The sequence below is a fragment of the Chiloscyllium plagiosum genome, chromosome 7 (assembly GCF_004010195.1).
Source record: "Chiloscyllium plagiosum isolate BGI_BamShark_2017 chromosome 7, ASM401019v2, whole genome shotgun sequence".
In the NCBI taxonomy this organism is placed as follows: Eukaryota; Metazoa; Chordata; class Chondrichthyes; order Orectolobiformes; family Hemiscylliidae; genus Chiloscyllium; species Chiloscyllium plagiosum.
Genome location: NC_057716.1, coordinates 51,561,933 through 51,578,866, shown reverse-complemented (window position 1 = coordinate 51,578,866; position 16,934 = coordinate 51,561,933). Strand labels below are relative to the sequence as shown.

The window sequence follows — 16,934 nt, the reverse complement described above, 5'->3', positions numbered from 1 at the left end:
GTTCCTACTACCTTTAGCCCTTAATCTTTCCTAAACTCTGTCAGCATCTTCACAACTATCTGAAGCTGAACCAGATTGTTCATAACATTGGTATCGTACCCCATGATGTGCCACTGATTTCCCATTTGTATAATGGCTAAGGCTGCACATTGCTACCTTGATGACAGCACTTGAATTCCCTCATCACCTTGAGCTCAGTGGGGGCTGAAACTCTTATCCAAACCTTTTCACCTCTATGCTTGATTACGCCAGCTCATCACTGACCATTCTCCCACATCCTTGTCTCCGTAAACTTCACGTAGTTTAAAATGTTGCTCTTTCTTACACCAAGTCCTATCTACTAACATCAATGAATTTAGCACCTGCTTAAGAAATATCAAAATGTAAAAATTGTCATGTTTTTAAAATTCTTCATGGCTTATGGTTTCCCTATTTCCATCATCTCTTCTAGGCCCACAACCCTCAGATGTTTGCATTCCTCAAAATAGGAAAAGGACTGACCATTGCACCATGATACAGAAGACCATTCAATTAGGGGAAGCAAAAAATACGTAGGGATTTCTACAATTAGGGGTACAGACAGCATTGTTTGTAAGCAGGAATGAGTGTCCCACATGGTGTGTTACCTGTCTTGTGCCATCTCAAACTAGCTTGAAAGGATTTGGCAGGGGGAGGATCCAGTTGTTGTGATCCATGTTGGAATCATCAATATAGGCAAGAGTAGGAAAAAGGTCCTGTTTCATGAATATCAGAAATTAGGAAAAAAAAAATTTGAAATACACAGGACCTCAATGGTTATAATCTCTGGATTATTATCCAATCCACTTGCAAAGTGATTAAGAGATAAGCAAATTAGGAAGAAAATGCATGGCTAAAGAAGTGGGTTTGGGAAAGAGGGGTTCCATTTTATGGGACACTCATATCAGTGTTGGGTTAGGTAATAACCATTGCCAACTTTTATAGGTACGCCATCGAGAGCATTTTTTCTGGATGTATCACTACCTGTTATGGCAACTGTATCATTCAAGATCAGAGACGGTCACAGAGAGTGGTGAACTCAGCCCAGACAATCACAAAGGCCAACCTCCCATCTGTAGAATCCATCTACCAGGCCTTTCTGTCAAGGAAAAGCTGCCAGCATTCTCAAAGATCCATCCCACCCTGGCAATGTTTTTCTACAATGTCTACCATTGGGGAGAAGGTGCAGAAGCCTGAACACATGCATGAGCTGGTTTCAAAACAGTTTCTACCCTACTGTTGTTAGAATACTGAATGGACTCACAAACCATTAGCATTCACCTGTATCTGTGTTTTTGTTTTTGCCGCTGCTTACCTATTATTTACTTATCTATGCTACCTAACTCTGTGAACTGCCTGTATTGCTCACAAGACAAAGCTTTTCACTGTGCCTCGGTACACGTGAAATTCAATTCAATTCAGTTCAATTCAATTCAATTCAGTTCAATTCAATAGGCCTGCCAGTGCATGAATCAGATTGTCCCCAATTAACTGTCTTTAGGTATTCTACACCCCTCCCCAAAAGAGACTAACCCTGACTACTTTGCTCTTGTGAAGTATTGCCCCATTTTCTTTTCCCTTCAAGCTTTTGTTTGTACTGTTTTCACCTAAATCCATACCTAATATTTCTGAAACACCACAGCTGCAAGCTGTTTTCTGGTTTTTGCCACAGGACAGGTACAGCTTTTTATCAAAGTCAACTTTGTCATCCTATATGACGATGATAAATGAGGAATGATAATTTAGTTTTCTCAACCTGATTGCAGATTTTGACATGCTCCTCCAATTCCCCAACCACCATATCCAGCAAGATAGATCGGTATCCATCTGTTTCCTTTTTCCAATTAGCTTTTTTTACTTGTTTATACAAAAATAAATGGATTCAATTTCTGGCTTTGTGCTTGGGCTTTCAGCATCTTCACCATTAGCTTCTGTGCCTCAATAAGGGACACGTGCTTAATTCTGTCACATACATAATTGGCCCACGCGGAGCCAGCATAAGCTCAACTGATGTGCTTGTTGGTCTTTGATATTTTCTTTAGGACCTTGGGCCAAACAGCCCAAATACTGCAGAATCTTCCAGGGCAGATGCTAGATGCTTTGCTGACTTTCTTGGAGTACAGGAACATGATGCAGTTCCCAGGTGTGCATGACAATCTTTCCTTGTTTAGGACAACCTGCGGCAGAACGTCAGATGTTGAACTATCTTTTAGACCTGCACTTGGACTTAGCTGAAATCATAGCCAGAGCAATGGCTTAATTTTTTCCTTGTTCCTCCAACATTACCTCTGGTATCTCTCAAGGATCTATTCTTAACCGCTCATAATCTATTTAAAAATCACCCCTTTTGATATTGTCTGAAAACCATATAAGGTTTCACTGGTAATGCCACCATCGTCTCTTGAACTTTCCATCATCTCTAAATTTCTAGGCGCTTTATCCAGCATTCAGTACCAGCTAAGCTGAAATTTCCTGCAACTAAATGAAGATGAAACCTACTACCTTTAGCCCTCAATCTTTCCTAGACTCTGTCAGCATCTTCACAACTATCTGAAGCTGAACCAGATCATTCACAAATTGGTATTGTACCCCATGTGCCACTGACTTCCCATTTGTTTAAGGCTGCTCGTTGCTACCTTGATGACAGTACTTGAATTCTCTCATCACCTTGAGCTCAGTGGAGGCTGAAACTCTCATCCAAGCCTTTCCACCTCTATGCTTGATTACGCCATTTCATCACTGACCATTCTCCCACATTCTTGTCTCCGTAAACTTCATGTTGTTTAAAATGTTGCTCTTTCTTACACCAAGTCCTATCTACTAACATCAATGAATTTGGCATCTGCTTAAGAAACATCAAAATGTAAAAATTGTCATGTTTTTAAAACTCTTCATGGCTTGTGGTTTCCCTATTTCTGTCATCTCTTCTAGCCCCACAACCCTCAGATGTTTGCATTCCTCTAAATAGGAAAAGGACTGACCATTGCACCGTGATACAGGAGACCATTCAACTTGGGAAGCAAAAAAATGTAGAGAATTCTACAATTAGGGGTTCTTGTTTGTAAGCAAGAACAAGGATTTGTGAGGGGGAGGATCCAGTTGTTGTGATCCATATTGGAAGAAACAATATAAGCATGAGTTGGCAAAAGGTCCTGTTTAGTGAATATCAGAAATTAGGGAAAAAAAATTCAAATACACAGGATCTCAATGGTTATAATCTCTGAATTAGTATCCAAGCCACTTGCAAAGTGATTAAGAGATAACCAAATTAGGAAGAAAATGCATGGCTAAAGGAGTGGGTGTGGGAAAGAGGGGTTCCATTTTATGGGACACTCATATCAGTGTTGGATTAGGATGTAACCATTTGAACAGACTCCACCTGAAACAATCTGGGACCAGAGTCCTAGTGGCTAGGCTAAATCGGGTGTTCATAATGTCTTTAAACTAGTTAAAGAAGGAGTCGGCCCAAGAGGTTGTGTTGCAAAGTTGATGTGTATAAAATTGAAAATTGGGGAATGTGTTGCATGGTCCTTTAAAAGATGGTGGGGTTGTTTTTGGTGCTTAGAACTAAAATGGATATCTGTGAGCTGCTTTAAGATTTGCAGGAATAGAGAGTACCTGAATTGAAACATTTTGTATTGAAAGGCTAAGCAGCAGTTTTATCAAGACAACAGGTCTTAAATGTAATCAATCAACTTATATCAGGCCTTTAGCTACCAAAAACCTATTAGATTTAAATCTGATGGTTTTAACAACCTAGTACCAATCCGATTGCAAAAATATTGATCAGTAATCAAGGATATAAAAGTAGAGGGCAGTTGAAAATCAGCAGTGCTAACTACCATCTGCTAAGAGGTAAAAGCTCTCAGCTCTTACAGAAAGCACCATCTATTTACCATGGTACAGCAGCATACCATCTATATTCATGACTGAAGAATTTACAGAGAAAATATGCCTGACAGAAGGATCAGCAGAGAAAACACAGAAGGTTTAGAAGACATAACCTGGCTGCAATTTCGAGAGATGAAATTCTATTGTTTTGTGATAGAAGTTGGATAAGTATTTATTGGAACAGCATACCATTAGAATCTTGTCTTATTTGGGAATAGTTAGTAGTTAGAGGGGAATTGTTTGGTCTGTTAATAGTTTAGTTAATTTGTTCACTGTTAGAGTTAGATAAATAAATTGTTAATTATGGATTGTAAAGTGAGCATCAGGGATTTCTTTCACTTAACCACTCAGTTGCTGAAAAACAGATTACGCTCCTTTTTACAGATATTAGGGCGAGGCACTCGCCTTCGGGTATTTCAGTTTTAGTTCTCAGAATGGGGTGAACCTCTGCTTTATAACAGCTGTTAAAATTTCCAGAACAAGTAATAGGTCAGAGGGTATAGAAAGCATCAAGAATCTAAATTCAGACACAGCAGAAAAGTTTGGGGGGTTGGGGAGGGAACGCAATCAATGCAGGACTAAATGTGTTGTACAGCAAACGTTTTAACAAGCACCTTTGGAATTAGCACTGTTGATAAACCAACAAAAATTATTATACCCCAAATATTGTGAAATTTACTGTATTATTCTGGATCAATTATAGTTTTTTTTTAAATTTACTTACCTCAATGTAAATATTTGTTCAATTGAGTGGCTACATGAAATATCATTATGTTTCTACTACTTAGGGTGTGGTTTTACATTAATTATGCGGACCTCTTGATTAACCAGAATATTTGATCAATTGGCACACACCTGGTCCCATAGGTGCTGGTTAATAAAAAGTATTCTGTGTTTAAATGCATGCAGAATATAAAACAAGGCAAATGAGCTTTTCATGCAGATTGTAATTGGCAGCTATGAGGTTGTGGATATCACCGAGACACGGCTGCAAGGGGATCAGGGCTGGGGAGTAAATATCCAAGAATATATGTCCTATCAAAAAGACAGGCAGAGAGGGCAGGGTTGATTTGATATTAAGAAAGGAAAATAAATTGGCAGCAAGAAGCAAATATAGGTGTAGAATCTGTGCGGGTAGAGTTGACAATTTGCAAAGGAGAAAAGACTGTTATGTACAGGCCTCCTAGCAGTAGTCATGACATGGGGAAGAAAATAAATCTGGAGATAGAAAGGCACTATTAAAATAAACAGGACTGACTTCAATATGCAGTTGGACTGGGAAAAACAGATTGGTAGTGGATCCCAAGAATAGGAATTTGTGGAATGTCTACAAGATGGGATGGGACTTTGGAACAGCAGGTAGTATAGCCCACTAGGGAACATCCAAGGAACAGGAAAATCGACATTTTGGGTCAAAGCCCTTCATCAGAAATGACCTTCTGTCATTCCTGATGAAGGGCTCTGGCCTGAAACATCGATTTTCCTGTTCCTTGGATGCTGCCTGATCTGCTGTTCTTTTCCAGCAACACACTCTCAGCTCTGATCTCCAGCATCTGCAGACCTTGCTGTCTCCCACTAGGGAACAGGCAATCCTGGATTTCAAGTGAAATGAGGTAGACTTGATTAGGGAGCTTAAGGTGAAGGAACTCTTAGGGGGTCATGACCGCACTGTGATAGAATTCACCCAAGGTTTGAGAGGGAGAAGCTGGAATAAGATGTAACGGTATCATAGTTGAGTAATTAAAAATACATGGATGTGTATGGACATGGACATGGAGCATCAATAGCATAATTCAGGAGGCACAGAGGAAATTCATTCCAAAGAAGAAACATATGAAGGAGAGGACAAGGCAAACATGGCAGACAAGGTAAGTCACGCACAGCATAAACGTTTAAATCCCATCTGTTCCAACTGTGTTTTATAACATTTCTGAACAGGCTGATTTGAAAATACCTAAAAGCAAAAGAATAAGCAGACAATGTGGTAAAAATTAGTGGGAAGGCTTTAAAAGTCAGCAAAGGATAACTAAAATATGAGGGTAAGCTAGCTAGAAATATAAAAGAGGATTGCAAGAGTTTTTTTTTAGATATCTAAAAGGTAAGAGAGAGGCAAAAGTTCACATTGAACCACTGGAGAATTATTAGTGGGAAACAAATAAATGGCAGAGGAACTGAATAGATACTTTGCATCTGATTTCACAGTGGAACACACCAGCAGCATACCAGAACTTCAAAAGAGAGTCAGGGGGCAGGGGAGTGTGTAGTGGTTATCATTAAGGAGAAGATGCTGGGGAAGCTGAAAGAACTAAAGGTGGATAAATCACTCTGATCAGATGGACTACAGCCCAGAGTTCTGAAGGAGATGCCTGAGAAGACTGTAGAGGCATTGGTGGTAATCTTTCAGGAATCACTGGAGTCAGTGAAGGTGCCAGAGGAGTGAAAAAGGACTATTGGAACACTCCTGTTTAAGAAGGGAGAGAGATGGAAAACAGGAACTTATAGGCCAGTTAGCCTGACGTTGATCATTGGTAAGGTTTTTGAGTCTGTTGTTAAGGATGAGATTGTGGAGTACATGGAAGTGCATGGTAAAATAGGGCTGAGTCAGCACAGCATCATCAATGGGAAATTGCTTAGAATTATTTGAGGAGGTAACCAGCAAGTTAGACAAATGAGAGCCAATGGAGGTGAACGACTTGGATTTTCAGAAGGTGTTTGACAAGATGCCACATAGGAGGCTGCTGAAAAAGACACAAACACATGGTGTTAGGGGCAAGGTACTGGTATGGATAGAGGATTGTCTGACTGGCAGAAGACAGAGAGTGGGGATAAAGGGACATTTGTCAGGATGATGGTTAGTGACTGGTGGAGTTCCAAGGGGTCAGTGTTGGGGTAACACTTTCACGTTATACATTTAACAACCTTGATGAAGGAACTGAGGGCATTGTTGCGAAGTTTGCTAATGACAAAGGTATTTAGAGGTACTGATAGCATTGAGGAAGTGGGGAGGCTGCAGAAGGATTTGGACAGGCTGGGTGAATGGGCAAAGAAGTGGCAGATTGAATACAACGTGGGAAAGTTTGAGGTTATGCAATTGGTCAGAAGAGTAGAAGCAGGGACTATTTTCTAAATGGGGAAGGACTTCAGAAATTCAAAACACAAAGGGTCTTCGGAGTCCTAGATCAAAACTTTCTTAAGGTTAACATGCAGGTTCAATTGTCACTCGAGAAAGTTAGTATTCACTTTGAGATGGTGAGAATACAAGGCCAGGAATATATTGCTGAGGCTGTATAAGGCTCTGATCAGACTATATTTTGAATGTTGTGAGCAGTTTGGGCCATGTATCTAGGGAAGGATGTGCTGACACTCAAGGAAGTCTAGAGCAGGTTTACAAGAATGATCTCTGCAATGAAAGGCTTGACATATGAGGGGCAGTTGAAGACTCTGGGTTGGTATTTGATGACATTTAGAAAGGTAAAGGAGGATCTCATTTAAACCTTTAGAATACTGAGAGGCTTGGATAGAGTGATGTGAAGAAATATTTCCAATAGTAGGAGAGATTAGGACCTGAGTGCACATCCTCTGGGTGAAGGTACTAAATTTCAGAACTGAGATGAGGAGAAATTTCTTCACCCAGAGAGTGGTTAATCTCTGGAACTCATTGTTGCAGAGGGCTGTGGAGGGCAAATCATTGAGTGAGTGTATTTAAGACAGAGGTTCTTGATTAGGAAGGGAATCAAGGGTTCTGAGGGAAAGGCAAGAGAATGGCTTTGAGAAACAAATTAGTCATGATCGAATGGCAGAACAGACTTGATGGGCTGAGTGGTCTAATGATGCTCCTATATCTTATGCTCTGAAGTGTGTGTTTGCAAGCTGTCACTATTTTAAGTTTTGCTGAAAGTACAGTCAACAGTAATGTTGACAAAGTTGTTTAAAATTAAAATTTAATTAGCTAAGTCATTGAAAATTTAGTTTCTCTTTAGTTGATGTATCAGTAATCAGAGAGCATAATTTGAAGATAACTACAGGGGGATGGTCAGATTGGGAGAACTTGTCTTTATAGAGGGTTGCTAAGGGCATCAATCAATTGACCAGAAACTCTGGTGGAAGTAGAGTTAATAATTTTAAAGAGATTAAAGGATATGTATTTAGGAAATATATTTTTAAATGAAATAAGACTGGGTGTTTATATTCCTGGAGAGTGAGTACAAGCTGAAAAGCAGAACATCTGTGATTTAGAAATGATCATTCAGTTTAGGGTTAAACCAAAACATGTATTAATCAGTACTGCTTGATTATGAGGGACTTGGATAGGGGAAATAGGCAAAGTCTTTTCCCTGGGGTCGGGGAGTCCAGAACTAGAGGGCATAGGTTTAGGGTGAGAGGGGAAAGATATAAAAGAGACCTAAAGGGGCAACTTTTTCACACAGAGGGTGGTACGGGTATGCAATGAGCTGCCAGCTGAAGTGGTGGATGCTGGTACAATTGCAACATTTAAGAGGCATTTAGATGGGTATATGAATAGGAAGGGTTTGAAGGGATATGGGCCGAGTGCTGGTAGGTGGGACTAGATTGGGTTGGGATATCTGGTCGACATCGATGGGTTGGACTGAAGGGTCTGTTTCCATGCTGTACATCTCTATGACTCTATGCTTAGTTAATTGTACGAAAACTTGCAAAAATATGGAACGCGAAACTTGTTATTTTAAAAACCTTAGATTAGCAGCTTCAAATGAGATATTCTTATTTATTTTTGTGATTCCACTGAGCTGTTACTAAAACATTTCAGAATTGAATACTGAACAACATTCTTTTATAATGAATGAGAGTTTTAATATAATACATGATTGTCTGCTAAAACCTGTACATATCAAGCTAAGAATTATTTCCATTGTAATGGCACATACCTATTTTAGAAAGATATTTGAATTTAGTTTCATCAGTGGTTCCTGATAATCAATGTCATGGCAGCAATTTGGAGGTAATCCAATGAAATATGTAACCATGGAACTAAACTATGTAGTTCCCTACCCTTGTCTTTATAATTTTGTGTTACACCAGAAGTCATATGCCACGATATGCAAATTTTGTTTATTTCTGGTTTTCTCAAAAAACGAATTAACATAATTAAATATGTTCTTTAATTGATTTATATTGGGTTCTGGTTGTCATTGCTTTAAAAGCCATGAAAATACTTACAATTTATGTACAAAAACAACTTGTATTTACACAGCACTTTTAATGTAGTAAGACGCCCTGAAGTGTGTTACAATACAAGGTAGGAAGGTATGTCACATCAGTAAGAATTAAGGCAAATGATAAATTGCTTGGGTAAACATAGGCAGATTTTCAGGAGTGTCTTAAAGGTTGAAAGCGAGAGGTGAGAGGTGAGAGATGATGTAATGCTCATGTCATTGAACTAGGAACCTAAAATTTGGATGAATGTTATGAGGACATAGGTTTGAATCTCATTGTGGAAAATGGTGAAGTTTGAATTCAATTTAAATCTGACTAAGGGTGACGATGTAGCCAGTGTCGATTTATCATAAAAACACATCTAGTTCACTATATCCTTTAGGGAAGGAATTCTGCCTTCTTGCCTTAGTCTAGCATACATATGATTCCAGATTCACAGATTCTTAATTGGTCGATGGCAAAAATTCTGGCTGAACAGTGATGACCACATTCCAGGCACATTAGTTTTTAAAAGGAAAATTCCAGCTCAGCAAAGGGCAGAATATGCAAGAGTGCATTCAACTAGTTGTCTAGCAGCAACAGAGGCATAACTGAACTTAGGCAGATCAAGTAGGTACAGAGTCAGGTCATATTAGAGATAGAAATCAAATAGTGCTAGCACAGATATAGATTATCCTTTAATATCACGTGTATTCAATATAATGTACAGTGAAAAACGTGTACCGTCGCCAAACATTAAGCTAGGATGTAAGGTTGGAAGCTCATCTCTGGATCCAATGTGACAGCAAATAGCTTGATCCAGATTCAGACAGTCTTGGCAAAAGAGAGAATTAGACTTGGTGGACTCTACCTCTGGGACCAAAGACTTTTTGCCAAGTTTTGCTTGCAGCAAGACTGCTCATGCAATACTGGATATTGGAAAAGCAGTTTGACTTGAGACAGTTGATGAATCATGAGTGGTGATGTCAAGCTGGGTGTGACTGGCAAACATCTGAAAATTAACTATCTTTGGCTAGCATTGCCAAGTGTGAGCATGTGATGAAAAATAGGAAGGCCTGGAGTTACATGCTTGAGGACACTTGAGAGAAAGGCTAGTGCAACTGCTATTCTGGTTATGATACGATAGAAAAGAATAGACTCAGGCAGTGTAGTCCCACCTAGCTGCAAAGTTGAAGTAAGATGAATGCATAAAGAATAACTTCTCCAATATCAATGAACATATTGGGACATCTCTCTCATTCGCCAATCCATAAAACCTCTAGTCCCACATTGCAAGTGAAATTTAGAAGCTCTCTATAGAATTGAAATAGCCACTTTTGGTGAGTTAGTTTCATTTTGTGCAATTTCTGACTACGTGTGATCTGCTGTACACCAATAGGTGGAGCCCATGTTATGGATTTGACATCTGAGATAGTCCTTTTTCAAGAGACACAATGCTTTATGTAAGTTGTGAAATCATTATTCCAATACAGAAAATAAAGCTGGTCTTCGACTAATGTTGTTATTTTGCACACATAGGCAAGCAGTTAATGCTTCAGTTCACAATTTTCTTTGTAAATATTAATGGAATATATAAATATAGGAGATGGAAAAACATCTAACTCATATTCCCATTTTTGAGCAAGCTGAGCTCCAATATTTTATAGAGAAGTATTACATCCTGGATATGTAGTTCTGACCATCCACCTTTTTAAAAGATGCATATTCAGCCAGTTGATGCGTAAGTTAATTTAATATCTCTTAGTTGTCAAGTCCTATAAACAATTGGTGATCAGATTTTATTCACAGTTGAAACTATTTATTACATAATACTTAAATGAACTTAAGACCATAAGACATAGGAGCAGAAATTAGGCCATTCAGCCCATTGAGTCTGCTCTGCCATTCAGTCATGGCTGATTAAGTTTCTCAAATCCATTCTCCCCATAACCCTTGAGCCCCTTGATACTCAAGAACCTATCTATCTCGATCTTAAATATACACAATAACCTGGCCTCCACAGCTTCTGTGGCAATGAATTCCATAGATTTACCACTCTCTGACTGAAGAGGTTTCTCGTTATCTTCATTCTAAAAGGTCTTCCCTTTACTGTAAGGCTATGCCCTCGGCTCCTATTCTCTCTTACGAATGGAAACATCTTCCTAACATCCACTCTGTCCAGGTCATTCAGTATCCATAAGTCTTTCAATTAGATCCTCCCATATCCTTCTAAATTCCATCGATTATAAACCCAGAGTCCTCGAACATTCCTCATGTGTTAAATTTTTCATTCCTGGGACCATTGTTGTGAATCTCCTCTGAATACACTCCACGACCAGTATATCCTTCCTGAGATATAGGGCCCAAAACTATGCACAATACTCCAAATGTGGTCTGACCAGAGCTTCACAGAGCCTCAGAAGTACATCCCTGCTTTTATATTCAACTCCTCTCAAACTGCTTCCTAACTACTGACTCAACCGGCAACTTTAGCTTGAGAGAATCCTAAACTAGAACTCCCAAGTCTCTTTGCACTTCTGACTTCTGAATTTTCTCCCAATTTTGAAAAAAATTCATGCCTCTATTATTCCTACCAATGTGCATGACCTCATACTTTCCCATATTGTACTCTATCTGCCACTTTTTTGCCCACTCTCCTAACCTGTCCAAATCCTTCTGCAACCTCCTTGTCTCCTCAATGCTACCTGTCCCTCTATCTATCTTTGTATTGTCTGCAAACTCAGTCAGAATGCCCTCAGTTCCTTCATCTAGATCATTAATGTATAAAGTAAAATGTTGTGCTCCCAACACTGACTCTTGCGGAACTCCTGAGAAGTTTTAGCCCCACTCTCTGCTTTCTGCCACACAGCCAAGCTTCTATCTATGCTAGCACCTTGCTTATTTTATTTATGTACATAGCCTTTTTAATGTAATAGGCGTCCCAGGTCCTTGACTGGTATGTTGCAATGCAAAATGGGAATACATGCCATATAGATTGGATTAGGGCAGATAATTAAAAGCTTTGTTAAAGATGGAGGTTTAATGAAAATTTTAAAGGACAAAGAGAGAGAGGGAGGGTGTTCCATTCCATAGGCTAGGGCCTAAGCAACTGGAAGATATAGCCAGCAACAGTGGAACTATTAATTTTGGGAATTCTTAAACCTTAATTTGAGGAGTGTAGCTGACTCAGTGTGTTGCAGGGTTGCATTTCAATGATCTCGATCTTTGTATGCAAGGTATAATTTCAAAGTTTTTGAACAGTATGAAACTTAGAATCATTGAAAACTCTGAGGAGAACAGTTTAGAACTTCAAAAGGATATTGACAATTTGGTGGAGTGGGCTAATAGGTGGGAGATGAAATTCAGTATGGAAGAGTATGAGGTGGTAGAAAAATTATACAAAATGAGAAGTACAATTTTAAAGGATGTGCAGGAGCAGAAGCACCGTGGGAGGAAACCCACACGGACATAGGGAGAATGTGCAAACTCCACACAGGCAGTCACCTGAGACTGGAATCGAACCTGGGACCCTGGTGCTGTGAGGCAGTGGTGCTAGCCACTGTGCCACCTGTTAGTAAAATACCTTTTGAAATCCAATTCTAACTTACTACCCAAATGTATGAACCATGTCTGAATTTCCAGTTGCAGCCTGCACTTTGATTAGTTTTGTTTTATATAAACTAATTATATTTTTCTCTTAAAATCTGATTGAATATTCCTTACTTCTTGGCTTGGTCATTTCTACATAAAATGATGTTTAAATTCAACAAGTTTCAAAAAGAAAATCAAACTGTTCCATCTGTTTGTTCTCATTTAGATTTGAATGAGAACATGGAAATGGAAATTACTCAACATTTTGTAGATTTCATATTGTCATAATAGTGATTAAGATGCTGGAAACTTGATTCTATATGCATCTACTTGAGAACAATGAAAATAGACAGGGCAGAATCACACCAGTCAAGAGCAGATGGGTTTGGGTGCACGTAAAGTGTTTTAGTGGGATCAAGAAAGGATCCTGCGTCATCATCATCTCTCTTGTTCTTTTCCAAGTTTCACACAGTTTGATTTGCAAGTAAGCAGACATTGCTGTAACTAACAGGTAAGCAATTATTGCTGCAAATAATGATTATATACTGTTTTAACCAACTATTCTGGCTTTGACAACCTGCATAACCTGTTCTGAGCCATCAGTAACTTGCCAGGGTTGTCCAGGTATGTCCAGGGCAGGGATGGCTTCTCTTTTTGGTGAAACTGACAGGCTGAGTGAAATTCAAGGCATCTCCAGATAAGATTCAGGGCAGAGGAGATGACCTGGGGGTTGCAGTGAGAGAGAAACTCACTGAGATTCTTATGGAGAGAGTAGGAGGAGAAGAACTTCAAGGCAGCCATCCTTGCAAGAGGGTTCGCAGTAAGGTTAAAATCAACCAGGCAAAAGTGAGGACTGCAGATGCTGGAAATCAGAGTCTAGATTAGAGTGGTGCTGGAAAATCAACGCAGGAAAATTAATATTTCAGGCAAAAGCCCTTCATCAGGTTCTGATTAAGGGGTTTTGCATGAAATGTTGATTTTCCTGCTTCTCGGATGCTGCCTGACCTGCTGTGCTTTTCCAGCACCATTCTAATCTAGACTCTGATTTCCAGCATCTGCAGTCCTCACTTTTGCCCATCTCCAGATAAGAGGCCGCTGTCCACAATACTCCATATGAGAATGTGCTTTATCTACCAGACAAATAATTGCCAGCTTCTTAGAAGTCGGTTTACCTGTAAAACACTTGGAGCTGCACTTTGCACTGTCAACCTTCAAGACATGGGAGCAGCCTATATCGCTGTAGCTTACAGCTCTGACAAACAGAAACAGTAAGAGGAGCAGTAGCAATGAGACTAGTAGCAGTCATGGTTCTCAGCTGTATTCCACTCCACAGGGCAGAGGGGATGGACACAGATCTCAAGCAGGTAAAACCCTCAACAGAGACTTCACGGGGGTTCATCTCACTCACCATGTTTAAGTACTGTGCCTCAGGAGACTTATGTGGCATTTTTATTGATTTACCACAGCTGGCACCTCATGGATCTGCCAGCTCAGCAAGTGTGGGGCACAGGATAAACACAGGTTTACTGCCACCAATCTGCCTTTTGTTTGTACTGTGTCTGGAGCCTATCTGATCATCTGTCATAGATAATACACCACTACACAGTCTTTACAGAAAAAGCACTCATCTTAGTCAATAAAATGGTTTTGTTACTTGCTAGCAATGAATACAGTTTACCTTGTTTAGTTAGGCATAGTTACTAACAATCAGAACTGTTTAGTATACATCTGCTTCCAATGAAAGCTAGTTCGAACTCCCTCCCTCCATTTAAAGGCTGTGTATGTTATATCAGCAGAATGGGTGAAGCTAATACAATTTCACCATAAACTCTTTCAGAACCATTACTCAATACAAGAGCAGTCACTGTTGGCATCTTGTTTCTGGAATAGGACCAACTTCCCTGTGGTCCAAGTATGCAATTTTTTATTCGGTCATGGGACTTGGTCAATAGTTATTGCCTGTCCGTAGTTGCCCTTCAGAAGATGGTGGTGAGCAGCCTTCTTGAACTGCTGCAGTTTGATCCATAATGTCTTTAGGGAGGGAATTCCAGGATTTTGACTCAGTGACAGTGAAGGAACAGCAATATATTTCCAAGTCAGGATGCTGAGTGGGAAATTGCAGGTGGTGGTATTCCCATGTATCTCCTATCTTTGTCCTTCCAGATAGAAGTGATCGTGGGTTTAAAGGGCACTGTCTGAGGATCTTTGGTGAATTTCTGCAGTGTATCTTATGGACAGAGCACACTGCTGTCACTGAACATGGGTGGTGAGGGAGTAGATGTTTGTGGATATGGTGTTAATCAAGTGGGTTGCATTGTCCTGCATGATGGCAAGGTTCTTGTGTTGTTGGAGCTGCACTCATCCAGGCAGGTGGGGAATATTCTACCACTCTCCTGACTTGAGCTTTGTAGAATGACAGATGAGTGTTTGGAAGTCATGAAGTGAATTACTTGTTACTGTATTTTTAGCTTCTGACCTACTGTTATAGCTATTATATTTATGTGGCGAGTTCAATTGAGTTTCTGGTCAATGGTAACACCATTGAATGCCAAGAAGTAGTAGTTAGATTGCATGCATCTCTTATAAGAGACAATAACTGATAATGTTTGCGCAAATGACACACTGGAGTGTCACCTACTTAATCAGCCCTCTCTTAGGCTTTTGTCTTGTGTGATTTCTTCCCCTGCAAGGAGAGAATTTTTATTTGTTCACAGGATGGAGGCTTCATTAGCTAGGCCAGTATTTATTGCTCAACCCTAATTACTTTAGGGAAGGTGGTGGTGAGCTAACTTCTTGAAGGTGCAGTGCTTGGGATGTAGAGATGAGCAGATTGCTGTTATGAATGGATTCCAAGATTTTAACGCAGCAACAGAGTGGTGATAATTATAGTTCTTGCCCTTTAGAAATCATGGGTTCAGAAGGTGTGGTTGAGGAGCCTTGGTAAATTTCTGCAATGCATCTGTAGGTAGTAGCAGCAGTGTGTACCAAGCATTGTTTGAAACGAGTGAAGGTTGAGTGAAGGTTGGTTGAAGGATATGGTTTTGGTGCCAAACAGTGTTCTTTTCTTGATGGTATTGAAATTAGAGTGTGGTCACACTTCTGACTTTCTGCCTTATAGAAAGATGGAAAGTACTTGCTGCAGAATGCCCAGCCTCTAACTGCTCTTGCAGGTCATTGTATTTATATGGCTAACTCAGTTCTCTGGCCTGAAATTGGTGCAAAGTAGAATAAATGGTTAACAAGGAACAAATATATTGTTTCTGCGATTTTTCACTAATCTGATGTTACAACAAAAGAATGCCCATGGAAATTCAAAGCCACGGCATAATTTATTGACATATTTACATTTGAAATTGGCCAAGTTATCCAAATTTTTGACTGAACATTTCAGCCATAATGATTTAAAACAAGGTATTGTTTACAATTAAGGGAGTGATAGACCAGCAGACATTGGGTCGTATTGTTGGGAAGATTGTCTGAAAGAAAACTGTTATGTCTAAAGACAAACTACAAAATATTTTGGCATATAAATTCCTACATATTTGTTTTAACTCTGATCTTGAGAGATTAAAATGTTAGCTGATTAAAAAGGAGAAAAACCATTATTGTTGTGAGACAGCACATCAAAAAAAACCTTTTGTCCTAATTCATGCAGTAATTATTTGACAAAAGCAAGGATAACATGTTTTACACAGAACATCTACAGTTTAAGCCTTCTGAAAGGGGGAAAAGTTTGCTAGTGTCTGAAAAAAATGTCTCATTATTAAAATAACATTTCTCTCCAAAATCAAACATCCTGAGCGCCAGAGCAGTGAAAGCAATCAAAAGGTTGTAGTTGGGGATTCAAGATGGCGGCAACCCTGTAGATCAGAGTCTGCTGAGCTCTGCCCAGGACCCAGACAAAATGGGGTACCTACCCTCCCTTCACCTTTGAAATTACTAAAAGTATTTTTTTCTCCATTGCCTTAGCCATTTTGCACCAAACTTGAGCAGTTTGGTTCATTTAAAAATGACCAAAGGCAAAGGAGCACGGAGCTCGCAAAACCCTCCCCCCCCCCCCCCCCCCCCCCCCCCCCCCCCCACACTTCCGCAGCAACAGATGCATCCACGTCCGGCCTGGGGGGACTTACCTGCAGAGGTGAGTCTGGTCTTGGACTTTGTATCAATGGAGGAGACACGGGCCAAGTGGGAATCAATCTCAGTCATGCTGCAGAAGCATGACCTGGAGATCCAGAGCCTCGGGCAGCATGTTGGAGGGGTGG

At 39.9% G+C, this 16,934-nt stretch overlaps 1 pseudogene; it reads right to left on the bottom strand.

The window, feature by feature from the left end:
* Window positions 1-1,880: 1,880 nt before the first annotated feature.
* LOC122551924 lies at window positions 1,881-16,878 on the bottom strand (annotated as a pseudogene).
* Between the last annotated feature and the right edge of the window lie 56 nt (window positions 16,879-16,934).